Genomic DNA, 24449 nt, shown 5'->3' with positions numbered 1-24449 from the left:
AAGTTATTCCCATAAAAGATACTGCAGAACTAGTTTTGGTTTGTGCTTTTGGTTTCTGCAAGTTACCTCATCTACAACAACACAAATGTTTCTTGTAGCAGAACTTTTTCAGTAATTTAACGTTTCAAGCTCAATTCCTCCTGCAGCACCAAACAAGACTGAACGCTCATACAGCTTCAGGGTTTTGCAGTCATCTGACCTCTCTTGTCGTCCAAATACTCTTCATCACAGCGAGCACACCTTCCTCTGGGCTGTTTGTTCCTGATAAACACAGGACAGATTCTTACCAATGCTGCAATATGTACTGAACAAACATTGTATCGTGATCTAAAAATAAAACCTGATGAAATTAAAAACTGAGACATTTAAAACCCCCTAGAAGACATTCCTGGGTTACGGGAATGTCTTTCGAAAAGCCAAGACATGCAGACAAATGACACAACACATCCTTATCAGACAACCTTTGTCCCGACCCATCACACTGCTTCTCTCCCATATGATGTATAGTATGGACTTGTGGACTTGATCTAATTGTGAATGCTTTAGTAAGAGCCTAGCCTTTCTTTAGCAAAGGGGATTGTCCACACAGACAAGGGGAATTGATTGGTACACCTCCAGATACCTAACAGTGTCACTGAAGAAAATATTGACAGCACTGAATAAATGATGGTGAAAACCACTAGGCAGAAGGTTTTGTTATTACCCTTGCTATCACATTTGGGTTGCAAAACCACCTAGAAGATTCCAAATCCCATCTTTAGGCCCAGTGTGCAAGGCTGACATACATTTGCCAAAAGCTCAGATCTGCTCCAAGCAACACATGAACTGAGACAGGCAAATGAATGAAGAGCATAGAGAGGGGCAAGGTGATGACACAGGGAGTTCCCAAATATGTCCCCCACCACTGGGGCAGCTGAATATTCCAGGTCTGAAACAAAACTTGTACCATTGAGAGAGTTATCATGATTGTGACTGTGAGAAAAACTATCCTACAATATCAGCCTTGACCTCACTGAAGCAAAACCCTCTTAGTCCCTGAGGCAGGGTGGAGTGAAGCAAGATAACTTAAGGAAAAAGAGACTCAAACACTCCCAAAACAAGAGGCTCAATAACAAGCGAAGAGTGACTGAGCAGGAAGGCAGTTGCAGGCTCTGCCGTGGGCTTCAAGCTGAATCCCCAAAGCTGGAAAGTTCCTTTCAGTGTCCATATAAATATTTCTGTAAGTTATTTTTAAGTGCGTGTTTGGAAACTGAAGTATATTTAGACTAGTTAAATGAAAATGTGGTTTAAAGGAAGCTGCCTCTTTAGAAATTTCCCACACTGGGGAGTCTGCTCAGCCGTGCTTGGTCCATGCCAGGGCTGCCCAGTCCCGCGGGCAGCTTTGCAGGCCGGTGTCATGAAGCAGCAGTGGCGCTGCGGGGCAGAAGCAAGGCCACCTCTCTCACTGGGGACAAGACAGCCGTGCACCCTTGTTGGCACAGGAACGCTGGCAGCCCACACAATGCTTCCATGTTACTTTTTGATCCTGGCATGCCAGGAGTGGGGTAAGATGTGGTGCAGGACATGAGAGAGGGGAAGGGGGAAGGAGGAAATCCTGGATCTAGAGAAGACAAGCTTTCTCCTTCCTGTGAGCCATGGCCAAGTGACTTTCCCAGGGTGCAGCAGGGGTCATGACAATAGTCTCGTCCCAATGCAGCACAAATCTGGGGTACTCATCACGTGTGGTCTGATTCCAGAGCACTTGCCACAGAATCAGGATGTTGTTTTGGCCAGGCTCCAACCTGGCTTGAGCGGCCAGCACCCTTTTCACAGAAGCCAGAGATCAAAAAAGTTCATGAGATGGACAGCACAGTCCCCTTTGCCTGGTCAGTGGAGACTGGCTGCCTAAGACTACAGCATGCCATGTTCCACCTCTCTGTTTCCGTAAGGGAGCTTCAATGGGCTGCAAACTTATTTTTCCTTGCACATCCCAAGTCATTCTGCAGTACACATGGACAGCTTTCTGTCTCACCCCAGAGAGAACTGCTCTGCAATGGGTGATAAAGTCCTCCTACCTGTACTTAAGGCTGAAGGAGGAACACAATTATTTATGCACTAGTTCACGTTAAAAAATGCTGGGAGCGACATCCTGTAGAAAAATTCTTTTTCTTCCATTTTTTGCTTGCATTATCTGTCATCTCATGAGTAGAATTCTCACAAGCTTTCCTGTGGATTTCAGCTGGCTGGGTTGATTTAGGAAAAACCTTTTGAAGCTTTTGCACTCCTGCCTGCACAGTTGGATGACTTTTCGGGGGAGTTCTGGGAAGTGCACATCCAAGAAAATCTTTCCAGGACTCTGATTTTCTTTTCCAGCTTTTATAGATAGTCCAGCTGGAACAGCAGCATCGTGTATGCTATAGTTTAGAAATCTGACCTAGTTCCTTTAATCCTCACTAGCCATGGGAGCTCTCAGAGGGCTCAGAAATTGTGCACAGCCTCACCAGGACACTTGCAACACAGGCATTAAAGAAAAACTTTCATCCAAAAGTAAAAACATCCTTTGATGGATATGAAATTAACCTAAAATAGGGGGCAGAGGAGACTTAGGCTTAAGCAATGGCAGAAGTATTGCAAGTCTTGGTTCTTCTGCAGATAAATGAAAGATAAACTCTCTGAGATGCAGCCTCCATCACCCATGAGAGCTCTCTTCAAGGGAATTCCAGAAAGCAGAGCAAGAGGTATATCTGCTAAATACAAACACAGGATTAACAGCAACTGACCCAATGGCAAGACCCCAATCAAGCCGCTGCAACAAAATATAAAGCTTGCAGCAAGTCCCAGATTCCCTGTTTTCTGTGCTGTGTATCCCCAGTGCTGGAGAGGCAGTGTTCCCCAGCTGTAGGCTGCCATCCGCAGAAAGGCTGCTGGGGGGGGGGGTGGGGCAAGATCGCCATAGTGTTATTAAATCCCAAATAAAAGCAATGCTGCTTCTTTCTGCCTCTCTCCCATTGCATAAGTGATATGCTTAGAGGGCCAGAAGTCACCTCTCTGAACACCATTTCTCTTCCCCAAGTCATCAGTCAAGCATTTTGATGTTCCTTTTATTTTCCCCTCACATACAAGGGCTTCTTTTTTTCTCTCTTTTTCCCAAGTGAGAGCTTACTCCTTGCAATAGGAAAAGGCTGAGAAAAAGAAGGCTGAGAAACCCATTTCTAGGTGCCCTTTTCTCAATATAAGCAGAGGTTTTTATAAACCATATTCATGGTCTGTTTGGAGTCTGTTTTCTTCTTACAATGATAGGTGCCATTTAAATAGAGGAACAGACCTGCTCTCCCTCTAGTCAAAGCCAACGACAACATTTCTTATCCTAAATCACCCTCATCTTTTCCTTCTCTCATAGAAGTGCTTTTCCCAGGCTCCCAGCCTTTCTCAATAGCAGTGCCCCAACCCCCTCTGTTTCTTTTTTACCAGAGCTGGATACTATATTCCCTTCCCATGAGAAAATGCCACTATAATATTTGCTGGTTTTTCTTTTTTTTTTTTCTCTCTTCCACCCCACTCCGGTTTTTGTTTCCTTTTGACCCCAGTGACACACTGGGAAGAGCTTTCCATCCAGCCATGCCCACTGATACTGAGCCTCCCGGCCAAGCAACTACAGCTGATTTAAAACACAGTCCTCTGAATGAATGGTTTGACCAGTCCCTTGCTGTGCACCTTTCTCCAGACTGGTTTGCTTCTCTCAGCCTCAGGGTCCAGATGTTCCCACCGCCCTCCTCACGCCTCCTTTGGAGCAGAGATAACACTGTCTCAGAGAGGAAACCTCTGGGCCTCATCAGCAATGCTGAAAATGCATTTTGAATGCACTTCATCACAAAGTATCCCGACAGCAGAGACTTACTCATCTCATTGCTTTGATCAGGCCACTCAAGAATATCGAGTATACAAATAGGCCGTTTGCTGAGATCAGCTATGAAAATTTAAGAGGTTGTCACTACCTGCCCTGTAACAAAATTCCCATTCCTAATCTGCACAGGGAAACATTTACAGAATCATTGGAGTTTTGTTTTGCTTGTTTTTAGACAATGGGAATTTTGGTTTTGTTTCCCGGGATTCACATGCAGCCAAAGTGCTTTTCTGAAACAAAACCATTACACTACAAAAAGATGGGCCCAAAGGGCATTCTGACTGCACAAAAGCAGAAATATTATACTAATAGTAATAATTTGAATCATGAGAACATTCAGGGTGAGACGGCTGGACAGAAAGAAATAAAGGTGAGTTTTGGAAAGGCATATAGCCCCTGCTGCTGCTGCAGAGCTGATGCTTCTTTTGGACCCCCGGTGTCAGGAGAAAACCACCCTGGATACAGGTCACAGCATCACTGTAGGTGTTCATACACAGGTACCTGTGCGACGTCACCATTTGGCTGCGGTGAAGAGGAACCCCAATATTCCCATGCATGGCTGGACTCTGCAGAGGCAGCAAGCCTGTGGGGCCAGCCGTGCATGCAGTCTTCCCCACCTCCCTCTTTTTCAAAGGGTTCTTTCTTATCATCCCCCCCTCCCCACTAAACCTCCCCATTTCCACATCTTACTGGCATTCAAGGCAAATATTTCTCCCAGACTCTTTGGTCTGGTGTGTCCCCCCCGGCTTTTAGGAGGCCCCTTTATCAGGCAAGATCACGGCGAGCCGGGCAAACATTACCTCAGGGGCACCGTGAATCGGGGCTGGGGGCGTGAATAGGCCCCACACATTCTCTCCAGCCTCTTCCCTTTCCTATAGCAACCAAGTTGGGAGCAGGCAGGTCACACAGCCCCTCCGTTGTGTGGAGAGCCCTGCCGGGCCGGGGGGGCGGCAGTTTGGTGGGAGAGGGTCACGGGGGGACGGGATTGGGAGCAGGGGGCGCGGGGGCAGCGCCCAGCCCTGTGCAAATACGGCAGGGGCTGCCCCGGCTTCCTGCGCGGGGCCGGGCCGCGGCTGTGCCCCACCTGCTGGCGCCCGGCTCTCTCTCCCCTGGTAACCAGTCATCTTCTCCGGTGGGGAAGCGGAGCTGCTCCTCTCCATCCCGGCCTTTTCTGCCCTTCAGAGAGGAAAAAGGAAGACAGCGTAACGAAAAGTCCTCTGTGTCAGCCGCAGATCCCAAAGGGGAGCACCAAGCGAAAGGGAGGGAAGGAGCAGGAGGAGCCTGGCAGGGCTTTCCACAAGCAGGGGAACTCCTCCAGGAGTCTTAGAGAGGGACCCCCTGCCAGCAAGCAGACCCAGCACACTGTGTGCAGCGCAGGAGCCACTGCTCAGGAGGGTCTCTCCAAGGCAGCATTCCAGAACAAGGGATTGTGCCTGCCTCTCCACACCAAGCCCCACATCTCCCTGACAGACTTCTCTGGGAAAGCTCCTCAGCCTTGGTGCATAAAGAGCAGCACCAAGGTGGGAGACATCTTCCTGTGCCACTTGGATTTTGCATGGCAATGCCAGGGGCTGGGATCAGCTGCGCGTCTCACCAAATCTCAAAGCAATGTGGACCTCACTTCAGTAGTCCCCTCGTCCCTCACCAGGTGTGAATGCCAGCTCCCTCACAGCACCCAGAAGGTTTTCCACAGCCTGTGCATTCACTCTCCTGTTCATTTCCCCACCACAGGGCTCTGTGCAGTTTCTTCCCAAGGGAATTTGCAGTGTACAGATCATGCAGTGCTTAGCTAAAGATACCAAAGGGCCATCTGTCCTCTCACTTCTGACCTCCACAGGTCACCCCTCTCTTGGCACACTTCCCACTCTGAGTGTGGAGATCAGGTGTAAACACAGTTGCCCAAAAGGACCAGATCTCACTTGGCCCCATGAAACTCCATGGCTGGGTGCCCTCAGGGACAGCAGACAAGGCACAAACCCAAGGCACCAGTGGCGTGACCAGAGACAGCACCGACTAACACCCTGGGAATGTGAGGCAATATGCTTTTTCACAGGGAAAAGGGAAGAGAATGACATTTTGGCTTTGTAAAGCTTTCCCTTGCAAAATATTTATGATTTGATGTGACAGGGAGAGTCATGGGCAAAACTCTACGTGCAACGGCAGCCTCCCTGTGGCTCCACACATAAAGACCAAGCACAGCTGTGCTGAGTCAAAGTGAGCATCAACCTAGCCAAGTGCTCTGTCTCCAATGCTGGCTGATAGATGCCTGAGGGAGAAGAAGAGAAGAGCAGGCCAACAGTGATATTGCCTCTGCATGGTCTTCCAGGCTGATTGTAGCTCAGGACTTCCTGAGACAGAGGCCGCTTTCATAACTAAGAGTCCTTGAGGGACTTTTACTCCTTGTGTCTGACTAATCATCATCATGAGTCGCAGATTTGTAGCACTCGCTGCATCCTGATGCTTACCCAAAGACTATATGAAGGACTAACCCTTTTTGTTTTTGTACTGTACATTATACTGCCTTCCCCTGGCATCTTAAATAAACATAAAAATAACATTAAGTAGGTAGTTTTTCTTCTTGGAAGCATGGTGGTGTCTGGGATGCCAGACCAGATCCTTTGACCCCAGACTTCTGGTAAGATGCTGAATACACCTACTCAAGTAATGGGATGCATAGGCACGTGAGCTCCGTCCAGTGTCTTTTCCATCACGCCCAGGTGTAGCAGGGCTTGTTGCCTTTCCATGCCAGAGACACAGCTCCTGGGCTTGATATTGTGCTTAGCTGTTTGGGACAGCTCTTGCCTCTGACAGGGAGCTCTTCCAGGAACTCCTGCAGCATACAATGACACCACAAATTCAGCAACGTTTTTCTCACTTTTACGTTGCTCTCCTATTTTATGTTCTGCAGCCCTCCTCCAGGAGCCCTTTCAGTCACTGACATGGCATACCTCTCACAAAGGATGGCCATGGATAGATGCAGTCCCTTCCTTAGGCTCAGCTTAACCCATCAGAGAGCTCCCAAGCCATCACAGAGCTCCCAAGTCTAAAAACAAAGACATTGAACAGGACTTTGTCTTCCAGGAGAGAAAGTAGGATAGACTGTAGAGGTATAGGCATGAAAGGGACCCTGCTCAGGTATCACCAGCACTATCTGAGAGACACTAGTCTAAGACCCTCTGAAAACATCACAGGAAGGATTTCCCATTGTACCCTTAGATTGTTTGCCCCTGCATTAACCAGCCTGACAGAAAGTTTTTCCCTCTATCATACCTCAAATATTCCTGGACATTTTTGCGTGCTAAGCCTCATACCAGCTGGAGCTTTTCCAGGACCTGTGGTTTTACTCCTAAGTATAGAGGGAAACTGTCAATTTGAATTCTCATATGTTTCCAAAATGAGTGTGTTGTGGTTATTTTACTAACATTTTTTTATGTCACAGTAGCAGCCATGAGGCACTATGAATTGTACAGATGGTGAGGAAAGAATGGTCTTCCCAAAATCCTACATGATTCATGGAGAATTAGGATGCTGACAAAAGGTGGGTAGCAGGGAGCAGTAGGCCAGGAAAGTGATAGTGATGGTGACTAATATCCTGAAATCCAGGAGCCATTTAGGCTCTCCTACCCACGCCTGAGACCCTCCAACACTCTTGTGGTTTCACAGTCATATATTCCACTTTCTAAAAAAGCTTTCGCTCTCCCCCAAAGTTTGTGCAAGGCCCACCCAAACAACGGAAGAACTCACTGACCAAACGAAAACTGATTGCACCCAAAGTGCTGACACACACACCGCATGACCCAGCCAGGAGCCGAGCGTGAGCGTTTTCCTCCGCTCTTGGGAACTTCACAGCCCAGCAAGGGGATGGAAATAACTATGCGAGAGAAGTGCATTTTTAAGTGGATAGTGCCCCTTCAACAAGTTGCTACGTTCTCTGCTGAGAGATAACTGGGTCTATCTTAGGGTATTTTGGGTTGTAGGTAAAACATCTGATGCCTTCTGCTGCATCAAGGGTAGGGAAATTCCTCCTTGCTGGGCCACTCTCTTGCTCTGTGAGAAGAAGTACACCTCCATCCCAACATCCGTAGCCATCCCCACCACGTGGCAACGATTGTGCTTTCCAGGCAATGGAGAACACCAGGCTTTTGATCATGCACTGGAGACACTACTAGTCATATCACAAGGAAAAGGCTGGGGGACAGCAAAGAGCAGTAACAGTTTGCAGAGTCCACAACCTGCTCCTCACAGGCCTCTGAGGGCTTCAGGATAGAGGTGATATAAGAAGGAACAGGTCCCATGCCAGAGAATGTGGTCTGGCAGACTTTGGGCTGTGGCCTGCAATCCCAGCTCCACAGGGTGACATGACAGGGTAAGGCAGCACCATATGTATGATGAGCTACCAGATGCTATACCAAGCATGAGACACAATAGGGCATACTAATACCCTCCAACATCACCCTGACCCACCCCCTCTATGTAGGATTATTGCCCTATGCATCCAAGCTCAGGCCACATGGGACCATGGGGAAGAGTTCCTGCTGGTTCCCAACCCCCAGGGAGGCTGGAAATCAACACTGAGAAGGGCTAACCACCACCATGGCATAGATAGCGTCAGCACGCAGAGCCACCCACATTCCTTCTCCCTGACTCCAGGGCAGAAAACCAGGCAGTGCCTGGCAATTGACTGTGTTATCTGGGTTTAGGATATTGGCCAAGTTGGTGGATTTGGTGCACTGGCCATGCTGCAGGCAGGGCTGGCTGTTCATAGTGCAGCAGGGACAGTGTGCTCCTAAAAGGGCACCAGCCTCAGCCACTGAGGGCTCTTGCCACACTCTTTCCACCAAAAAACCCTGCCCTTGAAGAAGGATGCTGGAAGAGAAGGCAACTCCCTGCACTGGCCAAGAGGATTTATTGGCAGGCTCTTTGTCTCCGCAAAGCTCAAAGACTCAGCAAGGGAAATTTTCAGGAGTCCTGAATTGTCAGATGATGCTCCATCCTAACACAGAGGTGGTACCAATCACAACTTTTGCCCTGAGCCACACATAATCTTTGCACATCCCTGTTTTTCTCAGCTTTTGTCTCTTCACCAGGTATTCCCACAGAAGAGAAAACATGAATTTGGGATTAAAGCACTGGGCTCAGGTTTCCCTCCTCTGCATGCAGCAGGCAAACCCCTCCTTGCCTCAGTCCCCCCTCTAGGACCCAAGGCTGATAGGTCCCTGCCCCCTTTTCCTGGGGTGATGGGAAAAAAAATCCCATCTGCTGAGGTCTGTGTAGGCATCAGCCCCCATGCTTCCTGACGGGGAGCAGGTTAACACGCAGCTTGTGCGTCATGTTTCCAGTTTATTTAAAATCAAAGACAGGCAGGAGAATAGCAGGGATGCGTTGGCTAAAGGCCACTTATCCTGCCACCCCCATGTGTGCAAAGTCTTCATTTGAGGCATCTGTGCCTCCCTAGAGACACATCCTCTGCTCCCGGACTGTGGGCAGAGCATCTCTTTCCAGCTGCCTCCTGCCCCCCAGCCCTGCAATTGCCTGGGAATGAAAAGGAGTTATTATTGCTACTTCTTTTAAAACCCATTTCCCAGAAAAGAGAAAAAAAAAAAAAATTCCGTGTTAACAGGAGCCTTCGGCAAGGCACCCACCTTTGTCTTCCTGCCTCATTGCCACCCACCCAAATCAGCAAGAGTAGTGGGTGGCATTTACAGAATATCTCCCTGCTGAGACGCAAAAGCACTAGGAAGGTGGCCCAGCCACCAGAGTGGGAAATGCAGTGGTCTGAGAGCACTTGGCCTCAAATCGAAGTGGTTTATTTCTGGTAACTCAGCCACAGCAGCTTCCAGTAACACTCATAAAGCTCCTTTCCGCTCGGGAGACTGACTTCCAAGGGCCATCTCAGCTAGCGTTCTAGTCTGGCTTCCCTTAAAGCGTGCTGGTGGTAGGCTGAACTCCATGAGAGAGCTGAGGCTGACCAAGATCCCACGTGGGGGACACTAGAGATCTCCTAACAGAACCCACAAAGCACTTTTACACCATGAGTATTGACGAGCCAACCTCATATGGTCTGGCCAGCATCCATGCGCTTGGAGAACAAGGGAGCAGGATGACTTACGAAGACTGTCAGTTCCTGTCATTCCCAAGATCTGCCTTATCCAGGTAGGAACTCCCAAAGACCTGCTCTGGACAGGTTGCTCACATCACCTCACTCCAAACAAGCCCAAGACAGGGCAGTGTTAGCTGACATAGAAACTGGGGCTTCTCCTTACATCTGCTCTAGACCTAATGACGTCTGGCATTTGCACTGTCCCATGGGGAAGCTGGGATGTTGCCTGAAAGACATCTCTTGGGGAAGCTGCAAGAACAAAACCACAGCACATCAAAGCCCAGCCTTGGCCAGAGCTGTTGTACATCCAGATCCAGTGACTTCATGCCATAAGAATGCCACCAGAGCTGCACCAACGTGAAGCTGAAGAAGGCATGGTCCAGCCAGCTACCACAAACCACGCTCTTGCCATAACAGACGCCATCACTGATTGTTATCCTCCTTGTCACCAAACAGAAACAGGAGGTCTCATCTATCATGGTGTCCTGCCTCCCAGCCCCAGTGGAAAACAGTAGCAGGGTCATAGACCATCAGCTTCAGCAAAACATAACCTCTGCTCCCCACGGCACCCTTTGCTCTCTCTGGGGTTTCTCCTGACTGCGTGTGTCCAGCTACCTACCATTGCCACAGCTGGGCACCCAGCCCTGAGAACCTGACCCTGGCCAAAGCCTCTCCCGATCCTGGCTCCAATGGCTAAACAGCACCACCTGGGGCACTTTATAAAGCAATTGGCCAATGCTCTTCTTGGTCATTAAAAATATTTCATGTGTTCTGCACTTAATTATTTGCTGGTTTCAAGGGTTGCACAATCACCCCTTTTATCTGCCTGGAGTTTGGCCTCTTTGCATTTCAGCTTGTGCCCCATTCATCTGACACTGAAAGGTGTGACACACCAGAGCCTCTCTATCTCCCTGCAACATTTATTCCACTATTGCACTGCCCTTATTTCCTTTTCAAGCTAGACCACAGTGCTCCCTTGCTTGAGGCCATGCACTTGCTACAGGAAATTGCTCCCTGTTTTGCCTCCTGTCCTGTCATTTTGGGGGGCAGACCTGGCCATGTAGCACAGAGATGGGGAATGATGGAGCAGCAAGGAAAGACAAAACCTCTGCCCATAGAAAGCACAGCACACCCGATGGGTACACATAGCTTGGCCTCAGCAGCATCCCACTGTGTGAACAGGCACGCACACGCAAACACAGCAACAATGCACACACAGACCCAAGCACTGCCATCCAACACCAGCACACTGGTTCCAGAGCACAGCTCAAGGGATCTGCCCCTCAACTACCAGATGCAGCTTCCCATTTATCCCCTCTCCCAGGGACTACCCAACACACTTGTTCATTTTCCAACCCAAAAGAAAGGGCAGGAGCATCAAGGAAGTTGTCCCAGCAGATCCCACTTCCCATTTGGGTAGGCAAGCACTGCCAGTTTTCTGGGGTCAGCCAGGGGCTGTTGCTAGCACAGGGAGGAGGGATCTCATTCCCAGCTGATGTGGAAATGATGGGGATCAGCTGAGAGCCCATTTCCACTCCCTCCGCTGCTTCAGGCTGTGATCTGGCCTTTCCCTAGTCACTTTAATGACTGAGCATATCTGAATTTCCTGCCAAGTTTCAATCACAGGGATGGAGGGAGAGAGAGAAATACACGCAATAAAGGGGAAAGGCAAGCAAGGCAAAGGGGGGGGAGAGATATGTTATCTTCAGCACGTCAGCTTGGGAGAGAAGGTCCTGAGGAAATGAAGGCAAGCAAAGCAATATATGCTAGCAATGCATGCCCTTTCCCTCAGGCCAGCCAAAGACTAAAGCTGGGCAGGGAGGTGAGGTGTTGCAGTAAGGGAAAAACACAGCCAAAGAGCAAAGGACCCCAGTAGGGAAGGAAGAGGAAGAGAGGGAAAAGGTGAATAAGGATCTCCATCCTCCACACAGACCCCTAGTACTCAGGAGTATGTAGGAGCCTTCAGGCTCTAGACAAGCGAATTAGTGAGGATTAACAGCCAGTAGAGAACAGCTGGCCAGAGCAGCTTGGATGCAGTGCAAGCTTGCAAAGAGCTTGCTGATCACTAATGTTTGTAAACACAAGAGCCCTGTGGTGCTTCCAAGTACCACTGTCCCTCTCTCTGGGAAGCCCAGCCACTACAGCATTTGACCCTAATACATTATGTTTTCCAGCAAAGGTATGTTCCCTTCCTGTCTGTGCATCTGCCTCACCACACTGTGAAGGAAAATGCCAGTGGCCATGCTCTGTATGCCCCAACAGGGCAACGAGGCCAGGGGCATGCCTGCCCTTTCAGTTCATTGTCTGTTGCTCACCCAAAACCAGGATGTCCCCTCTGTCTGCCAGTGGCTATGGGTAAGGCTGGCTAAGGCTTCTCAGCAAGGAACCCAAAGTTTCTTCTGCTCATCCCTCTCCACTTCTCTGATCCACTCACACCACTGCTTCCACCCCACTCAGTTTGGACTCTGGACAAACGAGCCTTGAACTTGTCCTGTCCTGTCCTCTTCAGTGACCAGGGATATGCTGGAAGTGCTCTCCCAGGTCAGCTTTGTTTGTCACTGTGGTGTTTGCCAAGCCAGGACTCATGTGCAACCCAGCCTGGGCTTCTACAATCCACCTGCCTTCCCTGTGGGGCCCCACAGCTCTGGTGTTCTGCAGCCCCAGCACCTAAAGGAGAGCAGGAAAAGCTTTTTCTTGGCTTTGTAGAGGGGGAAAAGACAGAGAAGATGGTAAAAAGAGAAGAGCTCATGGCATCTGCAATGTCTTCTCTCTATGCAGACTTGGTTCCTTCTGTTCTCAGTTCTGCAAATAGCAACTAACACTATGCATTGGTATTACTGCCGATGTTTTAATTACTGTTATTAATAACACAATTGATGTTAATAAACAGTGCTTTCTGAGGAGTGGAGAAAAGCCTTACAGCAGATGCAGAGGAGAATGAAGTCAAGGAGATGACCTTGGGTGTATACTGCACTCCCCATACCACACTCCGCACGTACACCGTTGCTCTCCCTCACCCCATGGCCCATGTGGTATTTCCCAAAGAGTGCTGTGGCATCAGGACAGAGTCAGTGTCCTGGGCTTCCTCTCAGCCTGCTGGGAGTCACCATGCTTAGTCTCACTTTGCAGCAGTGCTGAGCTGGCTTGAAAACCACTGTGAGTAGCCAAGGAGAGGAAATTAATTCTGAGATCACTTTACCACGAAGCCTCAGAAGCTAATCAGGGAACTTTATTAAAAAATAATAATGGTGATAAAAAGAGAAAAAAGTAAGCCGCCTTGGAAGCCATTCAACTGTGAGCTGCTGGGAGCACGGGAGGCCTTTCCAAATGCAAACACAAGCGAGCCTCCTCAGGGCCAAGCGGTGCTCAGGGCAGCAGGTTGCAGTTATCAGTCATGCCGAGATCCAGTGCCAGATCATTTCTGATCAAAACCAGCCCCTGCTGGGAATGAAACACATCCCCTCGCCACTTTTTGCCAGGATCAGTTCCCGCCTGGACAGCAATGAATGAAAGCATTTCACAGAAGCTGGTGGTGCTTCTTCCCAGAAGTTTTCCTCCCTGAAACCAGGGAATCCTCAGTGGCATGCCTGAGGCTTACCCAAGTCCTGCTCTGTGGGCAGCCAGAGCTCTTCCAGCACCTGGTGATGTGGCAAGACCAAAATAATCTCAAAAGTCTTTTATTTTTTTAATGTTTTTTTAACAAGTGTTTACAAACAAAGCATTGCTCAGAGGCTCAGGGTGCACACCTTGATATCACAGAAATCAGACGGGGCAGGGCTGGCTGTCCTCAGAGGTACTTGCACCTTGTAACTCTATTTCCTAAACTCCCTCCCTGGTACTCCCTTCACCACCACTGCCAGGAAGGGTGAGAAGATGGGAAAGTACCACCGATTTCTTTCTAGTCCATTCTCCAGCTGGGAGCCAAAGCGTGACTGAAACCAATGCAAACAGGGAGCAGCCAGCCCCTTCCTGGGGATAAGGTTCCACGGACTCATAAATGCTGCCTGAAGTCCAGCCTTCTCATTTGTGTCATGCCTCTCCTCCCCACAGCTGTCCTGCTTCAGTACTGGATATCATGGCTCTCCTGCACTACTTACTAGTCTTCACCTGTCTCTGACTTCAGCTGCTCTCTAGCAGTTCCCTTTTTTTTTTTTTTTTGGCATCTTTCTGCTCAGGTGAACTTGTACAACTTGAGGGAAGGGCTCCACTGATTTATCCTTCCCACTCTGGCAGGTTCCCCCCACGTCACAGCAGAAGGAATGCTCCAACATAGCCCTCACATCTCTTCATACCACAGCGCTTCATCCTTCAGATGCTCAGAGTTGGCATCTCTCACAGGGTATGTGCTGTTTCAGCAAAGCATGATGTGATGCTCTATTTTCCATGACACCTGGAGTACATCAGCCTGCCAGTAAAATCCTCCAGGTAGAAAAAGTCAATTCAGCATGCCCCAGTGTAGGGACAGTACCTCCTAGCATCAGCCCTCAGAATGGTCCTGTCCTCATGTGGATTCCCCTGCTTGTTCCCTCACTAGCAGCTCATGGACAAAATGGCCATTTCATGCAGGTGAAGCCCCTGTGGCAGAAGATCATCTCTAGGCAGGATGATATACTGCTCCAGGAATAAAGGAAGCCCAGGTAAGAGGCAGAAGCTGAGGAGGGAACTGAGGCACAGAGGAAGAAAAGCCAAAGCAGGGAGCAGAGCCACCAGAGAAAGGAACACTGCCATGGACTGTGGGAGGCTGGGCCTTCATGGATCAGTCTGATGCATGTCAGAGCACGGCTGCAGTTGGGCCATCATCGTTGTAATGGGTTTGACTGGGACATCCCAGATGAGGTGATGCTGTGGTCACTGGGGCTGGAAACCACTGTCCTGTGTCCAGTTAGTACGTGCTGCCCTACGCATTGACCCTCCACATCCAGCAGAGAGCTCACCAGCAGCAGGGCCAGACTGGGTCCCAGGAGCAAAAGGCGCCTTCCAAAGAGGTGCTCCTGTGCCTGGCCGGATTGGGTTCATTAGCCTGAGTCACTCCTGAGACAAACAGCCACCAGCCCACCTCCCTACAAACACAGCCAGTACTGGGGCAGAGCGCAGCGGCTCGCCACTTCAGGTGCCTCACACACAAACCTGGCTGCGAGTGGAAGAAAGAGGCAGGGAAACCTTCAGCTTAAGGAAATCACAAAGCACATCTCTGCATCTTCTGTGCCAACTATCTCTGGATGGGATCAATAGGAAACCAAACACCCTGTACACACACAGCATATGGTACGGCAGGGACATGAGCTTATTGCCCACTTCCTCTTGAGTGTGTCTGCATCTGCCCTCAGTCCCGCTCCCAGCATGTAATGAGAGGTGCAAACAAACAAACTGCCAGCTCATGCCGACCTCCTCGTTCCCAGGCGGCCTCCAGGGAGCAGCTCCCCTCCCATTTCCACTGTGCCATTTGGGGCACAGTGGAAGCAGGAGAAAGTGCTGCTCCTCTGCCCCAGTGAGAAAGGAAACCTGCAGCCCACACTGCTGGTGCCTTTCCAGGAGTTTTCTCTCCTCCAGGCAGCACCCACCAGGCTCAGCCCCCCAGCACCTTGCCAGTGTGGCAAGGAATTGCTCCAGCAACTGGGCTCATTGTTCTCCCCCCAGCCCAGGGTTCTGGAGAAACTCATGGAGTTACATGAGAAGGAGAGAGCACAGGCACTTAAGGCAAGGGAGTTAACAGGCACTCAAAGCCAGAGACAAACCCCTCAGGTAAGGGAAACAGGCACCAGGGTCCCTTCAGCATGTCTTGACCACTATCTATGAGGCTTTCCCCTGTAGTCTTTGTTTTCCTTTGGGCCAACCCCAGCATGAGTCCCTCGCTACTTCTATTATTTCCACTGTGTGGTCCATTACACAGCTGGATGTCTTGGATGTAAAAAGCAGCTCTCATGGCTAAATTGACTGTACTGCCTAATGCTTCATCACGGCTGGGAGTTTTCATCTTGAGGGAGAAGTGACAGAGGTCACTTCACTGCCTCTGTTGGGTTAAATGTGAATCTCTCCGGGGCTCTCTTTGAAAATCAGTCATCTGGGAGCTGTGAAGTGCCCCCAGGGAGGCATAGGCAAGGCAGAGGAGGGCTGAGAAGGGAGCAGAAAGCTCCCCCACAGACCTGGAGTGCATCTCAAGCACTGATATTGAATAAACCCCATGAGCAAGTTCTCCCTTTGCCCAAGGACACCCTCAAGAGGAAATAAGTCCTGGAGGAGACGCTGCACCAAAGCCACAAGCTACTTCTTTGCCTGCAGCCTGCCTGCAGCCAGAGGAGATATTTACACCTTCACTGAAAGCCCACCAGGATTTTCCTTTCGTATGCAGCCCATACTGCCTGGCAGAAGGGGCCAAGGTAGGGAGGCTGAAGTGGCTGCCACAGCCCCTCAGACTCTTTGTGCCCCTCCACCCTGGTCCCAAGCTTTGGGAGATCATTATCAGTCACAGGTGACCCCCAGATTGTCTCTCACCACCCTTCAGGCTCCTGACATCGCGCATTCTTTACAAGTCTCCTCCCTTCTCAGGGGCAACCTGGCTTTCCGGACCCCCCTGCAAGTTTGTCAGGATGTTGGGACACAGAAGGGGTGTTGGAAGACATAACCAATAGCCCATGACGTGCTAATCCTGGGATTAGCCAGAGTTCAGAGGTTAATTGCAAAGGTGTGGAGAGGAAGAGGGGAGAACAGGGACCACGGGTAGACCAAAAATGACTCCTCTTCCTAAAGCAGCAAGCCTGGCCCCAGGTGGGCTGCAGTTTCTGAAAGACCATGTGAAGGAGGCAATACTCTGAGAAGACAGGATCTCCCACCTGCAGTCAGAAGGGCTGGTCCCCCCCAGTTCCTGCCCCATCTCCAAGCCACTGAGCATCTCCTAAGCCCCAGGTCATCAAACTAGCACTGTCTCCCCCACAGGGGGGTGAGAAAACTAAACCCACTGGAGACTGTGCACAGCTCTAATATAATCCAGGCTGTGCAGGAACATAAAATGGGAACGTGCAGGGCAGATATCTCAGGAGGAGGCGGCAGGATTTACAAATCTTCCCACCCAGACTGATTTCTCAGACATCTCTGCGGCAGACAGAGGCATCCCGCAGAGAGATCTGAATGGGCTCGCAAGCGGGAAGCAGCATAAACGCTTCAACCTCAATTCATTATCAGAAAACATTGCTGATTTGCTCCAGCACAACCCTACTAAGTGCGGTTTTTTTGGCTTCCAGGCCATAAAGTGGCTATCTCTGCAGGATACAGCTCTTGGATTAAGTAGCTTTACCCACCTGTGGAGAGCTGCCTGGGTGCCCAAGCGTAGCAGAGGCAGCCGTGTGCCGCCCATTGAGCCCTGCTGATGGCAGGGGGAAGAGGGGGAGAGCAGAAGGCCCCTCCCCAGGGTCTCCAGACAGCAGCTCCTGGGGAGTCAGTGCTGCCAGCCCACCAACAGGTTCCTGGCATGCCCCTCACCCACCCCATCGCTGCCGCATCTCCAGGGCTTTCCTCTGGGATGTCGTTAGTCAGAAACTGCAGCATATGACCACACATCTGGAAGGAATTAGATGACAAGAGCCTCTGCCAGCTGTCTTCATTTAGGTTTGTTCATACTTGGAAGTGCTCTGCAGTGTGATCTGTAAAATAAAAAGTTGTGCTGATTGACACGAGCCAAGGGTTTCCTCTGAGGCGCTCCCTGCCCCCATCGCCTCTGCCCAGGACATTAGTACTTATTATATCCCGGAGGCTGGCTGCATACTATGAAGGAGGTTGTGTAAGAATAATGATGGCACAGCTGTTAACCATTGCCTTTCTCCATGTCAGAGCATGGCCAATTCCAGCATGGACAGGGAGCCCATGGGAATGCCAACCCTAGTCGACGTTTGGACAGACCCAATGACACCACCAAGCATTGCCACTTAAGGGGCATCCAGTGGGTCTTCGGTACAGCCCTGCTGGGAAGCCAGGGCCTCTCCCTCAGGACTTCACCCAGTGCTGAGTGCTGCAGTGTGGGCACCCCATGGGCTATGGGGCAGCTGGTTCCTTCCCTATCCCTATTTCTGTACATTGGGCGTCTCCAGCCTCCTTTCCAAACCCCAGCGACCCCTGAGCTCATGAGTTTTGTTCTGCTGCAAGAGAGAGGAGAGCCCCCTGCTGCAGTAGTCGGGGGGGGCTGGCCTCCCTCCAGCACTTCCCACAGACCTCCACATACCAAACTGGGGCAGCTGGACAGGTTGTGCTGCCTCCGCTGTAAGGAAGTAGATGGGTAGAAGGACAGCAGTGTTGTGGGACACATGGGGCACTGGGTAACATAGCCACCATCCTGGCAGCAGTGTATCAGTGGGGTTGGGCATGTTGCCCCAACCACAGTGCAGGCATTCCTCACCTGTGAGTTCAATCTAAATATACCAGATACCTGCAACACCACTGAGCTCAGGAAGGGCTGCAGAGCTCACTGGAGAAGCAGATGAGAAGCTTGCGAATCTCCCTTTTTCATTCCACACACCAATTTCCCGTCTTAAGCTATTTTTGCAGGCTTGCCTCTGAGAGATTAACAAGGTCTGAGGTCAACTAAAGGAGGCTATCAGGAGAGTAGTGTCTAAGCTTCACTGACTCTTCATGGATTTGCCAACAGACTTTGGATCAGCTGTTCCCAATCTAATAATCCACGTCCCACACACGAAGCCAGGGGCTGCTGGGAAAACAGTTGATCTTTTTTAGGATCTCCCAGGGTTGGATCCTTCCCTCAAAAGATGAAGCAGAACAGGAGCAGTCAACCCCTGACATTGACTCCTTCCCAAGAAACAGGATGCTGCTGTGGGAGGTGTGATGCTTCCAGAGTATGTACTCCTGCAAGAGTGCCATGCATTCACACAGCCAGGTACAGCTTCCCTCAGCTTCTGTAGGACATGTGTGAGCCGCCCAAAAGCAGCACAAGGGGCTCACAACAGACCCAGGGAGATTGTCTCGGCTGTGTGACACATGATCTCCCAACGAGGCTGCCATTGCTGGGCCCCAGCCAAGGGATTGCGTTCCTAAGGACATGGCTTCAATTAATGTATTTTCTTCCCCATTTTGTTTAAAATTGGGGTTGAGCTGCTTCTAAACAGATGTGTTGGGGTAGCCAAAATATTTGCGCTTTTGCCAGCTGCTTGTTTGGTATCCATGCCTGGCTGATGCTAAAATATTCTTTCCTCACGGGCAGTGAGCGAGAAGCAGCTCAGGGGATGTGGTGGGCACCCTCCACTCACATGCCCAAAGAATCACATTCAGACAGGTCCCTGCTGCCACAATGTCTTAACTGGAAACCCAGCATCTCCCACATCAGCTACATGCTATGGAAGCACAAGAAATATGAAAGCAGTTTCTCCCCTGGGAAACTCAGGGAAAGAGTGCCCAGCACTGGAAGGAGTGGGCACGAGGCCAGGGAAGGAGCATCCTTGTGGGGAAACAGCAAGCAAAGCCGTCCCACACTCACTCTGATCATCCTGCAGCCCACACCGAGAGCAACCAGGCAAGCAAACCCCCATCAAAGGGGTTCCATTGATCCCTGTCAGGGTGTCACAGCCCCAGTAACCCACAGCTTTTTTATGCCCCCGCTCAGCCACGTAAGTGTCAGGACTTGTCCATTTTGTGGAGGGAGATGGCTTTGGAGATACCCTGAACTGAAGGAAAATATAAGGAAGCACTTGAGAAAAAGACCCCCTCTCCAGGGGGTGCAGCAAGGCCAGCACCTTCTGCCCCCGTGCTTACTGCAGGGGCAGAACCCACAAAACACAGCGAAGTCCTCAGGGACTTCCACCCACTCAGCGACATTGTCAGCCCTGGCTTTTCCAGGAATGTGCCTTTGGAGACGATTTCCAGCTGCCTGCAAGGAGGCTTCTCCGCACGCAAACCCTTGTGCTGGGCGCTGGGAAATCCCCTCGCTCTCAGGCAGGACCCGAGCGCTGTGATTCAGAGGCAGGTGGCCGGACGGACATTTGACGTGCGGGCGCACGGCTGACTCTGCTGTGTGCCTTGGGAAGCAGCGTGCAGACACCCTGTGACCCAGAGCAGCTTCGCCAGCCCGGCGTCAGCCTCGGGCTGGGGAACGCGCCAGCGTCACAGACGCGGGGGAAACCTCTCCCTGTCTCGTCCTTCGCTCGGGAGGCGTAAGGAATAGCATCGTGCAGCTCCCGCCTCCGTCCTTCCCGTGCAGACACAGACCCATTCATGCCGGCAGAAAACCGCAGTCCCTTTCGGCGTTGGAAATGGGGCTGTCTCCACAGACTTCAGCCACGTGCAGGGTTAAACACAGCCCCCTGCCCTCACAAGTGGTCTCACCAAAGCTCCCAGAGCCTGACAGGCCACCTTGACTCTGCAACAACCTAATAACCAGTGGAGAGAGCATTAAACCAACTGCTCTAACCCAGCAGCCTGATCCACTCCTACCCAGTAACGCACCTGGAAACTCATCCATGATGCAGACAACCAAGCTAGAAACAGTCCTAGCACATCCTCTGGCTCTGAGCCTGAGGCACCACAGTGGGAGGAGGACATTTCAGCATTGCGAGCTTCTGTTCCCTTTTGCTAAGGATTAACCCATAATGCTATCAGTTCACCCCAATGCCAGTCTAAGCCATCTCTGCCTCCTGCCACCTTTTTTGACCCCTCCCACATTTCCCAGGTTCCTCTTTTCTCATTTACCATTGTCTGAGTCCAGATGCTCAGGACAGACCTGGATATAAAAGGACAAAACACACCAGTCAGGTCAGTCCCTGGATACCCATCAGCAGCTATTTGGGTCTCACTCGGGGGCTTATTCTTGCTGTTTGCTTATACAGCCACCAAACCCTCAAACCTGTGACTTCAGCCCCACAAGATGAAGTGTCGTGATCCTGAGGAAGAGAGACATTTTACACTAGTCACTTGACAAATTGTTTGAGACTACAGTAAAATTCACCCTTGAGCCATCAGCCCAGTGCTCAGCACCTCAGCAGAGTGTCAAGCCATAGAAAGCTCTTACCCAAAACTTTAGGGTCAGGAGCTGACCCAGGAACATGTCTCTTGCTATGCTCTCACATGGGGTTTATAAGTTTGATGCCAACTCTTTGGATCCAGGTGCTTTTAAGCTTCCTCTGATCTCTGTGTCAGCTTCATGTCTTTCCTATACTATTCTGTCTTCCATCATTTCCCTGAAACAGGACCTAGTCTTGTCCTCCAGCAGCAGACCCGAGCAGATGAGATACCACAGAGCTTCACCTCAGACAAGCAAGTTATTTTCAACAGCAGTTTAGATGCCAAACCGACCATGTGGGTCTGGCTTGCAGTGCTTTCCAGCTGGAGGTCTGATACTGAGGCTCTCACCCGCATTGGAGTCTAATGCGGCTCACACAGACTCAGCATCCCATCCCTGGAAGTATCCAAGACAAGGCTAGATGGAGCTCTGAGCAAGCTGTCCCTGCCATGGCAGGGGGGTTGGAACTAAATGATCTTTAAGGTTCCTGCCAACCAGAATCATTCTGTGAATCTGTAATTCTATTATTCCATGACCTGCTTTTGGCGGTGGATGAATCCAAACAATAAGAGACAGGAATCAGTGCCAAGGAAGAAGTAGTGGCTGGTAGGATATGATAGTTGAAGGCAAACAGTTGGCACTTGTGGTCAAGCTGATCAGAGATGCAGAGCCAGAGAGTTAGAATTGTCCATCTCAGGGGGACACAGAGCAGCACCAAACTCCTTGCTGCTCATGGCAGCTCAGTGCCCCCAAGGGCTTGTCAGAATGTCCACCTAGCTCCCTTCCCTTTCTCTTCACTGAAGTCTTGCCTTGTTTCCCCTGCCTGGGAAGGCCAAGGGGAGAGAACAGTGGTGCAGCAACCTTAGCCACGGCACTATACCCCAGCAACACCCTGCAGCCTCCTAACTACTCCATATAAATGCCACAGGCCATAGAATGGGTTTCCAGCAGCTGATCATGTCTGGGATCCATCCCTTCACCAGGCAGAGGCTCTGCCTCTCCAGTCCTCCAAGTCCAACACAGTAGGAGACCAGACCATCTTCTCCTTGCTGTCCAACTCTTAAGTATGCAAGTGCAAAGGGGTGACATGTAAAGGCTTAAAGAACATTCCTTCTGGTCCCACATCTGGGTCAGCACTGGCTCCTTCCACAGATGGGCCTTTGAAGAAAAGGCCGCAGAACCCAGGAATATTCAGTTTCTCGCCTGCACTTCAGATCACTGTGGGATCTCTCCTGATCCCAGCAAAGACCTGGGCATGTTGTCAGTGTCCCCCACAGCAGCATATCTGTGACCCAGATGTGCACATCTGGCAGCACTGGCAGCATCCAGAGCTTCCTAAGAGGGGAGGAATCGCCAGCCTATGTGTGCTGTATGGTCTATTCCTCCAACTGGGAGCAAGGAGCTGGTGCCCCCTCTCAGCCTTTGAGACAGGAGCTGGCTGGTCCTGTCTCAAAGGAGAATCCCACTCAGCAGGAATTTGTGTCTGGATGCCACTACATAGGAGTACCCAGTAAGGAGGGAGGATGGTGGAGAGGCATTGCTTTTTCCCCGATCACCAACTCACTCACTAGCTCATCACAGTGCCCCGGATAGGTCAAACTCCAGAGAGTGCTTCTCCCCAAACACCCACCAGGATGAATTCCTTCCCTCTTAGCAGAAATGTCTCATGATAAAACAGGACTTCCCTTGTTTCCTCAATACCTGTGATTTAGGGCTTTGATTGCCCAATGCTTGTGTGATGGGCTTGAAGGGAAGGGGAGGGAGGTCAAGCGGGTGTCTTCAGAACTTGATGAGCATCATTCCAAAAGAGCCTCAAGCATGTCTTGAAGGTCTGCCCTGAGTCATTCCCCGTTGAACTCAACACAGCCGTACAGTAAACATCCCACTCTTCAAGCTAGCAACGTCAGATGCTGACTGTCCCTGCTGGCTGCTCACATACACTACTCACGTATTACTAGAGAGCACTCACTGATCTGTCGCAGCATCAGAGTGGGATTGTATTTTTCCAGTCTGTCGTGACTCACTGGTGAGCAACTGGGGACGTGCGGACTGTGTCTGGTGATGTTATGACATGCATACACACATCTGGGGGAGTAATTAGATCCATAGTCAAACTCTAACCTCAGCCTTCCTCTGTGGTCCCACACTCAACCTGGAAGCCGGAGATCGAGGGCACAATCTGGCCTTGCTGACCCCAGTCTGGGGAGACCTCCAGTTTGAGGTGATTCCTGGGACAAAAGATACTCCAGTGTTCATTCTAGCCCTTACCAACCAGTGCCTTACAGGCAGGGTGAATGTTAGGGAGATGATGAGAGGCAGAAGGATGCTGGTGAGGCTCAGCTCCCAAGGCCTAGCACCACACACCGTTCCCAGCCCCGACTGCTCCATCACTCTCCCCAGATCCTCAGCTCAGTGGCATGTCAGGCAGGGCATCTTCCAGCGGGTGCAGCCAGCAGGAAGCACAGGCATGCTCAGCTACAGGAAATGAGGCCTCATTCCTCAGGAGTCCCATGCTGGACAGGCAGAGATGAGACCCTCCAAAATTCGCTCATAAAAAAACTTTTCTCTTTCCTTTGCCTTTCCATACCGTCCATCTCTCTCTCCCCGCCTCTGACAGCCCTCCTGTACACCCAAGGAGGAGGCAATGATAACAGCAGAGCTGGATAATATCACCTCTCTGATGCCCAGAAAGCCTTTGGTATGTTTGCTAAGCACTGTCTCGGGGTAGCTGCAGTCCGTGCTCAGGCAGGCTGACACACGGGGGAGGGTTTCTGTTGCCTGGAGCTCCAGTGGGGAGGATTGGGATTCTCCAGACTGGGCAAGGTGTGAGCAGACTAGGCCCCTGGAGATAAATTCCAGGGGTGAGAAGGGGTGCAGCTGCTAAGGAGCAGGGAGGAGGTGACCACCCAGCTTGGCAGAGGAATCCTTCTAGATGAAGAATGGCTGTAGTTTAAAAAATGCAAAGTTTTCCCTACCAGTGCATCATCTACTCCACCTCAGTTAATGTCAGACCTTGGGGAGCACACAAGGCACAGGACCAACTCAGGCAGCAGCAGGGCAAACCCACACACCCTCTAGCAGCATCACCATCACCCACCAGTTCACACCAGTGAACACTCCTCCCTGGGGGCCAAAACACCACTGCTTTTTTGTGGGGAGGGCTACTGCAGGGCTATGGGATAGATGCTGCCTCCTCCCCAGTTTTGCCAACAGTAAGGTCAGACAAACCCAAATCTGTAAACAGCCCACATCCGTGTTGAAAAATCCTTTCATCAGGATAACAAATTCTTCTTTACAGGATATATTGAGGATATCTGTGCTCCTATGCTGTGCATCAAAGCTAAAAACCAGGGAAAATCAGGCTGGGCTGGCAAAACTTGCCCTAGTTATTATGGTCTGGCACAGCTAGGGACCTTTGGTTTGGGGGTTTCACATGATTGTCTTTCAGCAGCTCTTTAACACACAAAATA

This window comes from Corvus moneduloides, chromosome 3 (genome assembly GCF_009650955.1).
Source record: "Corvus moneduloides isolate bCorMon1 chromosome 3, bCorMon1.pri, whole genome shotgun sequence".
Classification (NCBI taxonomy): Eukaryota; Metazoa; Chordata; class Aves; order Passeriformes; family Corvidae; genus Corvus; species Corvus moneduloides.
This window is presented reverse-complemented; position numbering follows the sequence as displayed.